Source organism: Panthera onca, chromosome A2, assembly GCF_046562875.1.
Source record: "Panthera onca isolate mPanOnc1 chromosome A2, mPanOnc1 haplotype 2, whole genome shotgun sequence".
Classification (NCBI taxonomy): domain Eukaryota; kingdom Metazoa; phylum Chordata; class Mammalia; order Carnivora; family Felidae; genus Panthera; species Panthera onca.
In genome coordinates, this window is record NC_138340.1 from 124774608 (window position 1) to 124788051 (window position 13444).

Consider the following 13444-nt stretch of genomic DNA (forward strand, 5'->3'; position numbering starts at 1 on the left):
GATTGGCTAGTTGCCAAGAAATATATATTTGTCAGTAGAGCATAACCAAAGAATTGAATGGTTTCTTGCCATCTTTGCATATTCCTTGAGTCACCTAATTATACATGTGTGTATGATGGATGTGTCCATTTATATGTCGCAGTGAGATTAAAGAATGTTTGGGTGACATGTCAGTTTTATTGAGCATGAGCAGATATTTAGGGAAAGTTTTGCACAACATATGAAAGAATAGCCATTTGTCTGAATCTTAGAGCAATTAAGGATGGGCCAATATGAGTTGATGTAAGCCATCTATGTTTTATGACTATTCCATGTGTAAAATGAAAATCATTAATTATTTCTAGAAATTCCTAGCCCAGTGCTATTTGGTGACTGTTAATACGTCATGATTCTACAAAAAGAAAGCCTTTTCTGACCAGTTGATTGAATATCAGTCCAAACAAAGACTGGTCTCTGTATTTGCTCTAATTTACAGGTAGTTTACTACTGGTCATCAGATGAATTTCCTGACTTTTTTTTTCAGTTGAATAAATGAAAATGTCAACAAAACAAAACCCACTAATGTTTCATTTCAATATACTATGTTCCACAGTGTAGTCAATAAAGGGCTCAATATTTAAAACAATGCATTTTCTCTTTCAAGATGTGCTGTGTTATATTTTATAAGTAAGCTATATCAACTTCAAATTGGCCAATTTTTAACATCTTTATTTAGATATAATAGACAATAGGAAACCCCCCAATTTTTTTTATGTATATATTTCATCTTTTCTCCCCTCAGAAAGTCCCCCTTAAAATTTCTTGCAGGGCTGGTTTAGTGGCCACAAACTCCTTTAATTTTTGTTTGTCTGGGAAACTTTTTATCTCTCCTTCTATTTTGAATGACAGCCTTGCTGAATAAAGAATTCTTGGCTGCATATTTTTCTGATTCAGCACACTGGATATATCCTGCCACTGCTTTCTGGCCTGGCAAATTTTTGTGGCTAGTTCTGCTGCAAGCCTGATATGTCTTCTCTTGTAGGTTAGCGACTTTTTTTCCCTTGCTGCTTTCATGATTCTCTCCTTGCCTGAGTATTTTGTGAATTTGACTATGATATGCCTTGTTGATGGTCGGTTTTGGTTGAATCTAATGGGGGTCCTCTGTGCTTCCTGGATTTTGATGTCTGTGTCTTTCCCCAGGTTAGAAAAGTTTTCTGCTATGATTTGCTCACATAACCCTTCTACCCCTATTTCTCTCTCTTCCTCTTCCAGGACCCCTATGATTCTGATATTGTTCCTTTTTAATGAGTCACTGATTTCTCTAATTCTTAAATCATGCTCTTTTGCCTTAATCTCCCTCTTTTTTTCTGCTTCGGTATTCTCTATAAGTTTGTCCTCTATATCGCTGATTCTCTGTTCTGCCTCGTCCATCCTTGCCACCGCTGTGTCCATCCATGATTGCAGCTCAGTTCTAGCATTTTTAATTTCATTCTGGCTATTTTTTACTTCTTTTATCTCTGCAGAAAGGGATTCTAATCTATTTTCGACTCCAGCTAGTATCCTTATTATCGTGATTCTAAATTCTGGTTCAGACATCTTGCTTGCATCTATGTTGGTTAAATCCCTGGCTGTCATTTCTTCGTGCTCTTTGTTTTGGGGTGAATTCCTTCGTTTTGTCATTTTGAAGGGAAAAAGGAATTAATGAGGTAGAAAAATTGAAATTAAATTAAAATGAAAATATTAAAATGAAAAATGAAACACACACACACAAATCGAATAGATGATGCTAGATCCTATGTGTGTTTTGGTCTGGGTATTGAAAGTGGTTTGACAGATTAGAGAAAAAAAGTGGGGGGGAGGAAATCATTTGAGAATTTGAAAAAATGAACACACTGAAGTAGACTAAAATGAGATGATGGGGGTAAAATAGAATTTGAAAAATATACACAAAAGTAAAGAAAAGAATATAGTAGAAAAAAATAAAGAAAAATATTTTTAATAAAAATTAAAAATATGTTTTTTTCTTTTTCTGTATTTAAGAAAAAAGAAAATAAACGAAAAAGAGAAAAAAGATAAAAAAGAAAAAAACAAGAAAAAAGAAATCGTTTCAAAATGTGAAAAAGTGAATGCACTGTAGTAGACTAAAATAAAACGATGGAAGTAAAATAGAATTTGAAGAAATTTACATAAAACCAAAAAATATAGTAATAAAAAATAAATAAAAATATTTTAATAGAAATTGAAGGTAAAAATGAAGTTTTTCTCTTTCTGCATTCAAGAAAAAGAAAAGAAACAAAAAAGAGACAAAAAGAAAAAGAAAAAAAGGGAAACTGTTTGAAAATTTGAAAAGGTGAATACACCGTAGTAGACTAAAATAAAATGATGGAAGTAAAGTAGAATTTGAAAAATTTACACAAAAGTAAAAAATATAGTAATAAAAATTAAAGAAAAATATTTTTAATAAAAATTGAAAATAAAAATAAATTTTTCTCTTTCTGTATTCAAGAAAAAGAATTGTAAAAGAGAAAAAGAAAAAAGAAAAAAAAAGAAAGAAAATTGAATAGATGAACCTGCTAACAGATTGAAGTAGGACTGAAATTGCTTCGTTTTCCCCTAGAAGTCAGAGTATGTAGCCCTTTAGAGTCCATAAATTAAGCCGGCAGTGAGACTTGTGTTCTTGAAGAGCAAAGTTGGCCCAGTTGGGCGGGGCTCAGTGTAACAGCTCCGCTTTCCACTAGATGGCGCTGCTAGCCTACTGGGGTGGATTGTTGCGGCACTCGTAGGTGCATATGCGCATGCGCGGGAACGGTGAAAATGGCGCCACCCAGCTACCCAGTCTGTTCTCCGGGATCAGCAATCGTGTACCCGTCCTCTGTCTTCAGCTCTCGTCCACCCCCCGCTTTTTCACTCTCTGTGACCAGGCCCCAGTACCTCTCTCCCGAGTTTCATCTCAGATGTGGCTGTTTCCCAGGCCCCTTACTTCCAAAGGACTACGGCTTTGACCCGTTCCGCCCCTCTACGGGAGGGTCTCACTGAGCAATGGCCGAATATTGGCTGCACCCAGGAATGCCCACTGGACCCTGCTGCTGCCGGTGCCCCGAGACTGTGGCCAGGTGCCAGCCCGCCCCAGAAAAAGTTTGCGAGACAGTGTAGCAGCAGCGTTTCAGGAAAATCACACCACACATCTGGCACCAGGCTTCACCCTTAACAACCTTGCCCCAGCACCAGCGACTGTGGCCGCCTTCTGGGGTCTGCTGGGACCAGGTGCCTTCAACAGTCTCTACCAAATGTCCTTCCAGCAGTGGAACCGCTTTACCCTGTGTGTCCTGAGAGCCTCCCAGACCCCATTCTGTTCCTGGGGATTCGCCCTTCCCCCCAGAGCACTGCCAGGTATCGAGCTGAGGAGTTGCAGACTTTGCACTCCCCTTGTTTATAGTCTTAACGGAATTTAAACCCTCTCCTTTCTCCTTTCTCCCTTTTTAGTTTAGTCCCTGTGGCTATTTCCAATTTTCCACTTTTTCTCCAGCTGCTTTTGGGGAGGGGTGCTTTTCCCGTAACCTTCCCTCCCCCCAACCCCAGTCTCCGTCCTCTCTCCACCTGCAAAAGCAGCTCCCTGCCTGCCGCTGGCTTCTCTCCCCAAGTTCACTTCTCCACACCATGGTACCTGCTGAATTCTGTGGTTCAGGTTGTGCAGATTGTCGTGTTAATCCTCCAACCAGTTTTCTAGGTGTGTAGGATGTTTAGTGTTGGTCTGGCTGTGTCTCATGGACACGAGACACACAAAAAACTTCCATGCTGTTCTGCCATCTTGGCTCCTCCCCAGAAACCCCCAAATTTTTTACAATCAGCATATTGCCATTGCCTGTTACAACATTTGTGTTCCTTTTACCTATATACATGACAGCTAAAATATTAATTTGGATTTTTTACTGGGACATCTTTAGTTGTTCGAGTAAACTGAATAAGTACAGAGTATAATATTGACTGGCTGGGAATGTGTTCTCTGGAACCACCAGAGAATGTGGTTATTACTGTTTTCCATGGGTCCTAAACATCTTAATATCTGGGACCCAAGGTATCCAGGTCATTGCTTTAGAGCTGCACTTGGAAAGGGAGTTTTTTTAAGGGACTTGGTTTCCAAATATAGTTTCTGAATTTGTCCACACTGTTTAAGCACTTGGGGCCACACTTTTGCTTATCTGTCACACAGAGGCTGGGTAGCATATAGGCAGGGTTAAGAATCAGGACACCTAGGCATCCTGCCTCTGGTGAAATTACTTGCAGAGACATCTGAGACACTTCGAGTTTGCAAAACTTTTACATTTATAATCTTATGTATTTTCCCCCTGTACTGAATGGAGGTGTGGGGCAAATCAGTTGACCTCTCCTGGTTGGTTCCTTTTTAGATTATCTTTAATTCTTTTAGATCATCTTTAAATTCCTTTCCAGTTTGCTCTTAGTTTTCCCTCCGTAAAAGAGGATGCAGAAGGGAAAATTGGGAATGGTTACTGTTCATGATTCATCCAAAAACTGAGTGGCTTTGTCCAGTAATGCTTAATAGCCTCTATCCCAGCATTTTTAATTACACCTAACTATGGTAAATAAGATAAAGACTCTTCTTCATGGACCAACTCTGTCAGTTTGGGTGGCATCATTACAAGTGTGTGTGATGTACTTTATCCATGACTAGTTTAACCTTTGTACATTTTTTCCATTCCTAATCCTAGAAAAAAGAGAAGGTGGAAAGGACAGAGGGTTATTCAGGCCTACTAATTCAAGCAGGCAGCTGTCTGATGGGGGGCATGGGGAAATGAGCTGAATGGTCCGTTTGCCATGTTCTGGTTTTGGCCATGGGCTATAGATGAGCATTGGTTTTGTCTAACGGCTGATGATAATGGAGATTAACCAAGCGCTTTGGTGATAGTAGCCCCACCTTATTTACATGGGGTACTTTCAATGGGTTCTCAAAGGCTAACTCCTATGGAGTTAGAGACTTTGAAATCAAAATGTTGTATTTCGCTCTTCAATGTATATACCTAAACTAGCTATTCATGTTGGTTCCATGGCATATATAAAATTAAAAGATGGGTTAGTATCACCCTGCCTACATACATAGAATCCCTATTTTAATGATGCTATTAGCTATGAATATTGAATTTGATGAGGGACAACGCCCTTGATGAAGAACAGGCACAATTATGAGTCCAATTACATGTAGTTGGTGCTTAGTAAAAGGAAGTCCTTTCCTCACTCCCTGTGAAAATAGGAATGTTTCAAGACCCTGAACTAAAAGTTTTGAGCTGGAAAGAAAAATGAATCTTTGACATTGACAGTAGCGATTATTCGTTAAAAAGGTGGTACGTTGAGAATCATCAACTCTTCAGGTGGAAGGTCTCCCCCCATTAACCTGTTGAGTATTTCCTGAGCACCTGTCCACCAGCTTGTAAAGGGCATCTCCTAATGAAATGAGAAGAACCCAGTGGTCGACTCTTCCCCAGCTTTCGTTGAACATGGATAAACCATTTTGACGGGAAAACTTTTTCTTGTTATGAAATGTTTCAGACATATAAAAGATTTAGAGAATAATGGTGCAAAAACACCACGAATACATTACTCTAATTAAGAAAAATAACCTGGTAGGTAGTCAGTAAATTTTTCTTACATAAACAAAATCAGGCCAAGCCTCACGGTTGCAACAGCTCTGTGTGGAATCATTCCTTGTTGAGTTTCTGTTCACTGACTGCTCTTTGTCACTCACATCCATATGGATCTAACAAACGCTAAAGATGTGAGCTGAAAAGCTCTTGGGAGAAAGAGAATGCCTTAGGGGACAGGTGCCAAGATATCTTAATTAGCTATCTCTTGCAAACATAACCCTCAGGAACAAGCAAAGATCGTCTCCGGTTCTAAATCCTGAAGTGAAAATCTTTTCAGAAACCAGGATTTTAATTCTGAAAATTGAGAATGTTCAAGCAGCCAAGAATGAGCAAAAAAGGAGAAGAAACCAATACTGGTGATTATGCTGACCCTGCGTTCATAATCCAGACGTTCAGTCCTCTAAGGGGACCTTTTGGGCTTTAGAGCCATGTCGCTATATTGGGCTTCACTAAACCAATCGAATGACAAACATTTGCATGAGATCCATTTTTCACTATGGTTCCCTTTCAGATTAATTTTGAGAAAGTCAGCTACGAAAACATCACTGTGGGGGAGGAGGTTGGGAAATCTATACACAAACTTGAGCCTTAAAGGGGAATTCAGAGTGGGCCTGGCTAAGCAAGTGAGAAACATGTTCCAGGTACAGGGAAGGCAAAGCATTGAGGCTGTGCTGTAAGAAGTGTGGTGTGAAGAGAAAGGTAAAGCACCATGAAGGGAGGGCCTCCTACACATGCCAAGAAGTCTGAGCTTTATTTATGGGGCAGCCATTCCCAAAATGTTTTATGCCGTAATGCAGTCAGAAAACATTTGCCTGGGGCGCCTGGGTGGCTCAGTCGGTTAAGCGTCTGACTCTTGGTTTTGGCTCAGGTCCTTATCTCATGCTTTGTGAGATAGAGCCCCTCATCGGGCTCTGTGCTGACAGCACAGAGCCTGCTTCAGATTCTCCCTCTCCCTCTCTCTCTCTTCCCCTCTCCTGCTCTCTCTCTCTCTCTCTCTCCTTCTCAACATAAATAAATGAATATTTTTTAAAAGTTGGGGTAAAAATTCAGAGCTGTTTGCAGCTGGCACTTCCGTGACTACAGCTTTGTCTCAGCGGGTGAAATGAGGTGGGATTTGCAGTGGAAAGAGCAGGTGGGAGGTCCCTGAGATAGTCCAGGTGAAAGGTGAAAGACCCCCAGAACTCGGAGGTAGGAAGGAAAAAGCAGAGAACTGTGTCACAGACTGAATGGCAGTTAGGCAAGTTTCTGGCTTGAGTGATGGGTGGTGACTATGCTAGTGTGTCACGTAAGGAACACTGGCAGGGGGCAGGTTTATGGAAATTTCTATTGTAAAAAAAAAATGTTTTCTTTACTTCCACAGACATCCTGAGCATTCAGATGCAGACATGGTCCTTAAGACAGTTACAGTCTAGAACCTGTGACTTGTGGTAAACCAGAGGAGCACAGAGTTGGCCGTGGAACCTCGGAAAGCCCAATTTGGGGTTTTCTGCTTGGGTATAGGTCAAGGAAGTTTTGCTAGAGAAAGTGACTTCTCAAATAAGCATTGCTAGGCTAATTAGGCTCTACTTATTCCTTCCTAGGCTGAATGCAAAAAAGTGCATGTGTGCACATGTGTGTGTGTGTGTGTGTGTGTGTGTGTGTTGGCAGGGATGGTGTGGTCTGGAAGTTTAAGGCACAAGTCATGGCGCAGATAAGGAAAAAAATAAGCAGGCAGCCTGGGAGTGCAGAGAACACCAGGTTTTCGGTCCTGCCGGGGTTCAACAAATTCACAGAACTCTTCTGAGCTGTGCCGGTGTAGCTCACACGCTCTGAGAGACTTTGCAAGCTTCCTTTGATTTCTGGTGGGGTGAGCACGAGCAGAGACTGAGGAAATGTTGGCATTTTGTTATAAGCCCTCTTTGCTTCCTGTACCTAGGTGTGTTTGAGTTTCCTTGATGTGTCTTCTGAGCATCTAGAAAGGGAAAGAAGAGGGAAGAGGCTTCTAATGAGACCGTTCTATCTGACCTTCCGTGTTGAACTGTATAGTGAGGAGGGCCTTTCAGACCCTCTAGGCACTGCTTGCTTTTATAGACCTGGTCCAAGCAGTAACCACGGCTTCTACTGAGCTGGCTGATGGTAGGAACAGAGGATGCTTAGGGTCCAGTGTCACAGTCCTAGTGTCAGCAGGTCTGGTCACACCTACGGGTAAAAGGCCTGGAAAACATAGCTCGCCTAGAGTTCTGGTTGGAACGATCTTGTCATGTTTTAGCCACGTTATGTCATAATCCAGCTTATGCCTTAAAAGCTGACATAAACTTCTCTGCTTCCTCCAACTGGAATTTGGCTTACTAAGTAATTCTTCTGAGGGGTTCTTTGAGCGGTGAAATTTTGGGCTTTAGGAAATGTTTGTGGTGATGAAAAAGTTTCACTTTGGCTCCGGGAGTGTAAATACCATTTGTTATATTGCCATTTTCACCATGTTCCGACATGTAATTTAAAGAATTGGATCCTGAACAGCTCCTTCTGGCTCGGGTGCTTAAGCAGGCATGAAGGGGCGAGGAAGGCAGCAGGAAGCTTGGCCAGATCCCTTCCTGCACTGTGCAGGCTGCTTTGGGAGACTGTGATGTGAGGTGTTCCTGCTGGATCACCTGCACACTTCTGGAAGAAGGCGGTTCAAAGGATTCTCAGTACAGATTCCCACTGCCCTCCTGGAAACAGCCAGACTAGGGGCACTCAGTCTACGGAACTTGCTTGCTCACTTGTTCTCGGAACTAACTGGCTGTGATAGGAAATTGCAGTGGGAAGAAAGGGAAGATTAAAAGGCAGGCTTATCCATAGCATCTGCCACTCCTATCCAGCCCGAAAACCTCAGGGAGGACGTAGGACAGGCTGCTTGATCATGCTGAAAAGCATTCTCCACTCTGTTTCCTGTGACGACATTCTGGGAATATCTGTTTTCATAGAGCAGCCCAGCCTGAGCGATTTCATTTCCATGATGGATCCACACGGCTATGCTAATTTTGTGATTCCCTGAGATGCATGGGGGAGAATCCTCCCAGTGGTCTGTTAATACATTAGGCCATCCCGTTCAAAGGTGCTGGCAGGTGAATTTAGACTCTAAACCAGTTTTGGTTTGCCTGTTGAGATCCCCCATCATTTATGGCATGAATGTCTTGCCCTTCTTTGCTCTGTCGTTGGCTCGGGTCACAGATTGGTAGGGTTGCTTTGGTTAAAGGAGATAAAGATAGCGGCCGGAGGAGCATCCCAGAGGAACCAGAATGTCCAGCGGAGCTGGGAGGTGTTTGCTGTGTCTAACTGTTCCTGAGGATCGGAGTGGATCCATCGGCTTCACCCTTCTGTTTGGGAATAGAGACGGCAGCAAGGGAGGGAAGGCTTTTTCCGTGATGATTCTCTAAATTTGCTATTTATTTCCTTCAGTTTTACTCTGAGGGGAAAAATATCAAGGAGCAATATGATATACACATTTTAATATTTTGCGCTAAAATAACTTGGGTAAAATAAAAATTGTTTTCAAATTTTGGGAATTTTATATTTCAATGGATTCAAGTTCTACCCAGTATAATTTATTGAACGTTAAAATTTTCATATTTAGTTGATTCCAAGTGCATACATTCTGAATGCAATTTTCCAAAGTAAAACTTGTTTTCCTTGAAATTGGTTCCATGATTTACTGTTCATATGACTAGTTCATTGGGACGTCTGTTTTGTGACAGCAAATGTATGGAAATATCTGTCTAAATAATGTATACGCATATTATTTTTCTCCTATAACAGCGTTTATTCTCTTTTCATCACTAACGCATGTGACTTCATTTGTTTCTGCTCTTCCAAGTACAAGTGCACAATCCTTTCTCCTGGGAGGGAAGACCAGTAGGAGACAGGGTGAGGCTGTGAGGCAAACTGCAAACATGCAACAGATACAACCGTGTATGTGTACCTTTCTGCAGCACAGCCCAAGAAGGGCTGCAGCATGCAGGAACCATGCAGGGGTAGCCTAATCAATGTTGCCTTCAGACAAATGGAAGGAAATAAAATCCAGTTTTCAGATTCTCATCCTATGAACTGCATAGCCTGACCCACATTACCTCTGGGAATGTGCCTTTTATGACACAGGCGAACAGAGTCCCCATGTCTAAAAACCTCCACTGAGCTCCTTCAAAGCTGTGATCTGTCATCTAGATGGCTAAGCTGTTAGGGGTAGGAGCAAAAAGGGGTAAGAGGGCCTGGCCCTTCTGATGGCATATGCTGGCTGGATGGCAGGGATTTTGTAGGCCTGGGCCTACCTGGTGCTTTGACCCTGGGTGTGAGCAGGTGCCCCAGGTAAGCCACCATAGGTCATGGGCACAGGTGTGTACATGTCTGGGAAGGCGTTCCTGCCAGATGTCCCCTGAGCCTGTAGAACTGGCCTCCTGCTTTCTGCTCATGCTTCTTCCCTGGTAGAGAGGAAAGTTTTTCCTCACAGATCATGGGATCTCAGCGTTTCCGGCCAAAGTCCCAGAAGCTGGACTAGAGCATGCAGGGCCAATGGCAATTCTTCCTTGGGAAGAAGCAGATAACAGTGTGGCTTCCAGAGAGGTTTTACCAGGAATGCAAATAAACTATCTCGTCACTATTGACTTGTGTCCCCTTCCTTTCTACAGGAGCTCCTTCCTCTCACCTTTCAGTTTTGTCCCTTTATCTTACTTCTCTCCTCCTCTCCCTAAATGGAGTTTTCCCGTGCTTCCCTCTCCTTCTCCCTGATCTCCATTCCAAACTGGCCTGCCCTCCTGGCAGCATCTTATGTTCCAATACCTTCCTGGCACTTTTTTAAAATGTAGCTGACCTAGGGTCACCTGGGCTGGCTCAGTCAGTTGAGTGCCTGACTCTTGGTTTGGGCTCAGGTCATGATTTGGGTTTCGTGGGTTCGAGCCTCACATTGGGCTCTGTGCTGCCAGTGTGGAGCCTGCTTGAGATTCTCTCTCTCCCTGTCTTTGCCCCACCCCTGCTCATTTTCTCTCTCTCTCTCTCTCTGTCTTTCTCTCTCTCTCAAAATAAAATAAACTTTAAAAAATGTAGCTGGCCTGGTTCTGTTCCCTCAGGAATCAATTTTTTGAAAATATATTTAAGCTGCTCTGAGGTCTTACCCATTATCAGTGTTAGGTACCATATTTCCATTTTCCTTATCTTCAGTCCCCTGGCATTTAACATCTTTAAGCAGTAGTCTATTTCTAATGTAGGCATTTAAGGTGCTATATCAGATCAGAAGGGAAGATATTTAGAGAGCAGGAGAACATTCTGTTGCCCCCAGCAGTGTAGATGCAGTGTAGACACTATCTCCATAGAGGACTGGCTTTGTTTGCCTTAGAGACCTTTTTGAAACTTATTTTGGTTGTAGAGCATTCCTTCCGTTTTTATGCAGAACATCTATAAATTCTGATGTCAAACATTCATTGAAGAAAGAATTATTCCATTTGCTCCATTTTTGTGTCCTGACCCGCATCCCCCTTCTGATGAACAGTGGCCTCAATTATTTCCCTACAGCAATATGAGTGAATTTTGCAGAATTTTTCCTTCTAAGGATCCTGGATGAAATTCCAGGGATATGGCATCACAGTACAACTCAGTAAACACAATTTTGTTGCAGATCATAAAGATAACGTAGTTCAATCAGTTTTCTGATCCAAGAATAATATATAAAAGTTATTTGCCGTCCCTAGGAAAGATGGCTGATCTCTTGAGCCAACTCCAAGTAAATTTGAGTGATTATTTCTGGGCCGTATTGGAAACTGCAAAGCCTTTCACGTACTCTGTTGGAAAGAGGGCCATGAGCTAGTAGCAAGGTCTTCACAAGAGGAGGACCAGTTTTATTTGCCCTCCTGGACCTCATTGATGGGCTCGACTCCATGGCTACCCAAGATCACCATTTAATCATCAGTAAAGACATTCTAAAACACACACACACACATACACACACACACACGATGACAGAAATTCACTACTCCTTTAGGAGTCTTTCAGATAGAATTTTATGTTCCATTCGACCTTTTGTTTGAGATCCAGAAATTCCTGAACATAAAAATGTAGTGAAGCAGCTCAAGCTGCTTGTCAAATTGCAAAGTGGAAACCTCAGCTTACTACAAATTGGTCTAATTAAACCTTATTAAAATTGGTACCCTGGGGTGAATTTTTATCCCCTGCACAAAGGATGACATTGCAGATTTCCACACACTATGCAAGCAAGTGTGATGCCTTTATGGGTGAATTTTCCAAATGGGGGTGGCAAATATGTCAGGGACAGCATCCCTGAAGCACATGGGAATGTATAACTGCTCAGTAATTGCAGTTTTCATTTGGGCAAATTAAATGGAAGTGAAACAAAAGCCAAGTCCTGTCTCTGCAGTGTCTGTGCAAGCCAGACTCAGGCTGGGGACCGGGGCCAGGCTGTCAGAGGTGCTCCAGGGAACACAGCTGATCATTCTCTCCCCCACCTCCCACTGTCCCTCATCTCACTTGGTCTTCTCCTTCCCTGAAAGCTCAGGGGGGATCTTAATGGAGGGAAGAGAATCCCATCAGACAAGGTCCCTCTGCAGAGGCGGCTGCACTGACTTTTTCCGACAAGCTTTCATTCTAATGTGACTGCTCATCTGCCGTGAGGACACAGTATCTGCTGGAGCTAGACCTAAGAGAGCATGGGGAGCTGTCATCACAAGACAGGACACGCCACTGTCTGCTCCTTCCACAGAGCCCCACTTCGTTGTCTTCTTCAGCTGCCCTTCAGGGCCAGGAACAGAGTCACCCACTGTGGGAACAGTGAGAGATGGAGACTCGTCATAGCGGGGAGTCCGTGAACATGGGGCATTACACCCGACACAGGACCACTGCAAACAAGTAGCCTCGTCTCTTCTGCACACTGTGTTCTCAATCCCAGGCTCAAGCCAGCCAGCTGCCTCCTCACCACCTCCACTTGTAAGTCTAACGGGCATCTCAAACTAAAGCTAAACTCTTTATATTCGTTCTTCTCTCTAAATTCTCCTTTCAGTTCCCTACAATTCAGTAAATGGAGGACGCTTCTAGTCGCAAAGCCTCAGGCAAGGGCTTACTTGGAGGAGTTTTATTTTGGAAAGGGAACCCAGGGAACAATAGTAAAGGACTGGGAAGAGTCACAAGGAAAGAGGGAAATCCTGTCCAAGGGAATACGGCTGAGCTGGTTACTGCTGTGGGCTCCTGGGGGCTTACTTTCAGTGGATTCTCTCTAAGGAGGGTGCATATTACCCACCTGTTCCAAATCACCACTGGCCAAAAGTTGCCCTTGTGGTGTGGACTTCCTGGATCTTCCAGGCTTCCACAGGTGCCCGAATGTCTGGGGCAGAAAGGGCAGGAAGATGCAAAGTGCAGTGAGGCCAAGGTGCTGCCGGGCTACGCCCACTGCAGTTAGTTGCCATAGCAACTGCTGGAACAAAAAAGCAGGTGGAAAGGTTCTGAGAAGGAACAATAGCTTGGAGCCGTCCTTGACTCCACACTCTCTGTATCTCATATTTCACTCATCAGTAACTTCTGTCAACCCTACTTTTAAAATACATCCCAAATCTGACCATCTCTCCCCATCGCACAGCTCCTGCCCTGGTCCAAACTGTCAACCTCTCTTATTATTGTAAGAGTTTGCTGATGGTGCTCCCTCTCCTACCCTTGCTTCCCTTCTCCCCACCCCCACCCCCCACCCAATGCACCCCAAGAGCAGCAGCCAGAGTAAACCTTTAAAAGCTCTATCAGAGTATTGCTTGTTTCCTTTCAAAACCCAGCAGCTACTCATCTCAGCTAGAATAAAACCC

General features: G+C 43.1%; 1 long non-coding RNA gene across 1 annotated transcript; it reads right to left on the minus strand.

Annotated features, from left to right (window-relative positions):
- Positions 1-7358: 7358 nt before the first annotated feature.
- Positions 7359-13218, minus strand: LOC132679371 (uncharacterized). The gene is made up of 2 exons (XR_009610113.2): positions 12892-13218; positions 7359-7587 (listed from the first exon to the last, which is right to left on the minus strand). It is a non-coding gene; the product is annotated as an uncharacterized LOC132679371 (long non-coding RNA).
- Between the last annotated feature and the right edge of the window lie 226 nt (positions 13219-13444).